This window comes from Ailuropoda melanoleuca, chromosome 2 (assembly GCF_002007445.2).
Source record: "Ailuropoda melanoleuca isolate Jingjing chromosome 2, ASM200744v2, whole genome shotgun sequence".
NCBI classification, from domain to species: Eukaryota; Metazoa; Chordata; class Mammalia; order Carnivora; family Ursidae; genus Ailuropoda; species Ailuropoda melanoleuca.
In genome coordinates this window covers 29,580,261-29,585,425 of record NC_048219.1, presented here as the reverse complement: position 1 = coordinate 29,585,425, position 5,165 = coordinate 29,580,261, and positions in this window count along the sequence as shown.

Sequence of the window (5,165 nt, the reverse complement as noted above, 5' to 3'; positions counted from 1 at the left end):
GGCCCCCCGCCCCCAGGCGAGGTCCTCGCCCGGGACTCCGGCCACGGGGACTCCTCTGGCTGAAGCCAGCGGCCACCGCTGCCGCGGCAACCCCGCCTTGTGACCTGTGATTCGCGCGGCCTGTGCGCCTGTGCGCGTCTGTGCCGCAGGGGCGCACCCCTGCCTTTGTGTCTCAGCCCTGCATGTTTCCCCGCCACCTTGCGGGAGATCCCCCGCGGAGCCCTGCACGTTTCACGGCCCCTCGTGGTGGTTAATATGGATGCCATTTGGTCGGGATTGGGAGTCGTCTGTGAAGGAACCCTTTCCGATCTCTTGCTGTATCCCGGCGCGCGGCGCGGAGCCTGGTAGAGCGAGGCTCCGAAATGCCTCGTACTGTTAACGGACGCTCATGGGAACCCCGGGGCCCACCGAGAGGGCTCGGCTTGGGCAAAGAGGGCATCCCCGTCCTTTCTCCACTTCGGGGAAGGAAGGAGGACAAAGTGGGAACCAGCAAGGCGAGCCAGAGCCTGGAGGGCTGCAGAGAGGGAGGAAAGGCTTGCCGGGATGGAGGCCGGGCTCATCTGTCCCCCACAGAGCCCAGACACCCACTCTGGGCAGAGGCTGTGTGGGATGACTGGTCTTGGGCCTGAGAGCCCAGTGGGGGAAACAGTGACCACGCAGTGTGGCCAGGCCTATGAGAGAAGGAGGCCTCTGACCCAGCCTGTAGGTGGGTAGGTCAGGGAAGGCTTCCTGGAGGAGAACTCCAAACTCATTAAATGTGTGTATGAAGTGCTAGGTAAAGAAAGGAGTTGAGTCCCCAACAAGGTATGGTCTGCTTTCTTCCCTCCTCCTCCTTTATCCCTGACCAGTGCCCCTTGGTCATGCTACATCTAATATCATCTCATGATTACCTCTGATCCCCCCAGGGGTCTTAGGCTGAGGCACAGCAGAGAGCCACACTCCATTTGATGATGACAGGACAGAAGTCAGAGACAAACGGGACTTGCCTGGGGTCCTACATCCAGTCCATGGTAGAGCCGGGCTCCTGGGACAGCGTGTCTCCTTTCAGGGTCCACCCAGTATCCTTCTGACATCCCAATATAGCACTTAAACAGGAAGTCCAGACCTGGCCTAGTGTAGCTGTGGGCTGGACTCTCAAGCCCCAGGCCAGCCAGGCACATGGCCATGTCTGGCACCATGCCCACCCTGCACCACTGAGCTGAGGGTCAGAGGTGTCCGGCCTGGGGACACACAGCCTTGGTCATCTAAGCACAGGCCCTGCCCCTTCCCAACTGTGCAGATGCGGGCAATTCGCTTTCTTTTCTGATTCTCCACTTTCTTACCTTTAAGAGGAAGCTAATCACCCATCTCTCCAGACTGCTAGCAGGATTAAGTTTGTTCCTGGCATAGCAGAATCTTAGTGAGAGGTCATTCCCAGCCCTTGGAAGGGGCCCTAGCAGAGGCCCAGAGGCAGAGACTGTGTCTCACCCGCTCCTGGTGCCGTACAGGGCACTGCTCAGTAAATATTTGTTGAATGAGAGTGAACAAATAAAGGAATTAATCTAGAGTAACTTCCAGTCCCACATAAACCCTCAAAGAGAGTCATATCTGAATCCTGGCTCTGCCGCTTTCTAGCTGGCAGCCTTGGGCACGTGACCCTGGTCAGAGTTCAGTTCCCTCATCTGTGACGTGGCCATTGACTGCTGCCTCGTGGAGGAGCTATTTAAATGGAGGCGTCAGTGAAATGGGCTTGTGTCCACTAGCAAGTCCTGCGCCCTGGGGAGGCCCTGTGACCAGCCCCGCCTCTCTCCAAGGGTTGTCGGCAAGCCCCAGAACCTGCCTGAGGCTGCTTGGCTGCTTCTCTCCCAGCCTGAGCCCCTCCGCTCCAGGACGCATGGAGGCGTGACCACTGTGTAGGCCAAGGTCTGTTAGGCTGGGAAACCTGGCTGCCAGACAGGCCAGAGCGGGTATAGGCTCCAGGGTGAGTCAGCTTCTCAGCAAGGCGGCCCACCCACGTCAGCCCGAAGCCTCCCATCCCAGCGACTCACTAACCCTAGCGACCAACTCGTTCTCTCTTGCAACCCCCTCCCATCCCATTACACAGGAGAAGAAACCAAGGCTCAGAGAGGGAGAGTAACTTGCCCTGGTCACATCTAGGGAGGTGTAGGGTCACACGGCGGATATGGGATCATCATTAGGGTGGGGAGCTCCCCGACTGCAAGAGGTTCTAACCATCCGGACTGTGGAGCCTGCTGTTAGGTCAGCGGAGTCGAGTCAAGATTCTCGGGATGCAGGCCTCCGTGAGGGTGCTGCCTCTGCTGCCTTCAGTCCCCACGCCCTCCCTCTCTGGCCCACGCTCTGCACAGTTCAGCCACAGGGGGCTGCCCTGCCCTCAGGCACCCCCTGCACCGCAGACCTCTGGCCTTTCCCTGTGCCCTTCCTGCCGGCGAAATGCACCCGCGATCTGCCCTTCGCATCCAGTTCCTACTCATCTTCTCCGGGGCAGATCAAGAGCCAAACCCGCCCATCAGGATGGCCATTACAAATCACAAAACAAAACAGAGAATAACAAGTGCTGACAAAGATGCAGAGACCTTGGAACCTTCGTGCACTGTTGGTGGAAGTGTAAAATGACGTAGCTTTTATGGAAAACAGTGTAACAGTTCATCAAAAAAAAATTAAACATAGAATTGATCTGAGCAAGCAATTCCACTTCTGGGTGTGTCGCCAAAAAGAACTGAAAGTGGGGACTCAAACAGGTATCCGTATACCCTTGTCCACGGCAGCATTGTTTCCTACGGCCAAGGTGCAAACAAGCCGAATGTCCCCTGATGATGAATGGAGAAACACGATGTGGCATATACATACATACGATGAAATGCTATTCCCCCTTAAAAAGGAAGGATGTTCTTTTTTTTTTTTTTAAGATTTTATTTATTTATTTATTTGACAGAGAGATAGCCAGCGAGAGAGGGAACACAGCAGGGAAGTGGGAGAGGAAGAAGCAGGCTCCCAGAGGAGGAGCCCGATGTGGGACTTGATCCCGGAACGCCGGGATCACGCCCTGAGCCGAAGGCAGACGCTTAACGACTGCGCGACCCAGGCACCCCAAGGAAGGATGTTCTGACACAGGTTACGACATGGGTGAACCTTGAGGACATGACGCTAAGTGACATAAGCGAGACACAAATGGACAAATATATTACTCTATTTATATGAAGTCATTAAAGTATTCAAATTCAGAGAGAAATTCAAATTCAGAAATTGGAACGGTGGTGACCAGCGGCTTGGGGAAGGAAGGAACAGGGGGTTACTGTTTAATGGGTACAGAGTTTCACTTTGAGGGAGATGAAACAGTGCTGGAGATGGATGGTGGTGATGGCTGCGTGACAATGGGAATATTGTTTTTCTTTTTTTTAAAGATTTTATTTATTTATTCAACAGAGATAGAGACAGCCAGCGAGAGAAGGAACACAAGCAGGGGGAGTGGGAGAGGAAGAAGCAGGCTCATAGCGGAGGAGCCTGATGTGGGGCTCGATCCCACAACGCTGGGATCACACCATGAGCCGAAGGCAGACGCCCAACCGCTGTGCCACCCAGGCGCCCCTATTCTTTTTTTTTTTTTTAAGATTTTATTTTTTTATTTGAGAGAGAGAGCCAGCACAAGTGGGGAGGAGGGGCAGAGAGAAAGAGAGAAGCAGGCTCCCCGCTGAGCAGGGAGCCCGATGTGGGACTCGATCCCAGGACCCCAGGATCATGACTCGAACCGAAGGCAGATGCTTAACCAACTGAGCCACCCAGGTGCCCCAACAGTGGGAACATTCTTTTTTTTTTTTTAATTTATTTATTTGACAGAGAGACAGCCATTGAGAGAGGGAACACAAGCAGAGGGAGTGGGAGAGGAAGAAGCAGGCTCCCAGCGGAGCCCGATGCGGGGCTTGATCCCAGGACTCTGGGATCATGCCCTGAGCCAAAGGCAGACACTTAACGACTGAGCCACCCAGGCGGCCCAACAGTGGGAAGATTCTTAATGCTACTGACTGTACACTTAAAAATGGTACAAGTGGTCACTTTTATGTTAAGTATATGTTGCCACAATAAAAAGAGGGAAAAAAAGTCAAGCACTCTGAGAATCTATTTCTGATGCCCCCAAGGGCAGAGCCTAAGTGTCATCTCATGATCACCAGCAATTTAGAGCAATAATTTTTTATTAAAAGTTATTAAATTTTATATTATAAAATTACAGGTGAAACATAACACAAGGAAGATATTTTTAATTTACCTTTTTATTGCTCTAGTCAATTTTTTTTCCAGGTTTACTAATTGGCTCTATTTCCGCTTTTGAAAACACTGGCATGTTTGTCAAGAAGATGAAGGAACAGGGTCTGAGGAGCCCTGTCCAGGAGGAATGAAGGGTGGGAGGGTCTCAGAAGCTCAGACTTGCTACACAGCGCAAGCTCGGGAGGACCAGCAGCGTTGCAGCAGGGAGCATAGCCTTGCCTTCTAGAGGGCCGGGAACCAGCACCAGTCCTGGGAGAAGGCTGGCAAGAGAAAGAAAACTGGGCCACGGGTGGGGTACAGGATGAAGTGGGAACCAAGGGGGAGCAGTGGGAGCTGACAGTTACCCAGAGTGACATTCACCAGCTTTACCCTGGATATCTACCCTGGGGGAGAGAATGTGACCCTCATGTCAAAGATGAAGAAAGTATGAAGTGTGAAATTATGAAGTGATTCATAATTATGAAGGTAACGGGTTATTAGGGATGGAGAACCAGGATTAGGACCAGCACATGGAGCCCCATAGTCTTTCCAAAGTGGCCAACTGCAGGACAGAGAGGAGTCAGGGGAACCCTAAGTGGGGAAGCCTGATAAATCATGGCCTCAGGAGGCACAGAGAGGAGTGGCAGCCTCCCTTCAGAGGAAGGAGAACACAGGAACTTCGGAGAAGATGGGAGAAGGGCAAGAGTGAGGGGGCTTCCACAGGCAGCTGGAAGGGCCAGCCCTCACCCGCCTAGTCAGCGAGCTCACACAGAGAGCGTGCGGAAGTGCCCACGGAGACAGGGCCTGGCTGGGGTTCAGCCATCTGGGTTCCGGGCTGCTGGGGCACAGCTCCCGTTCTGTGACCTGGGCAAGTCCTTTCCTCCTGAGCCTGTTTCCGCGTCTGCTGAGCAGAGAATAAAAACAGT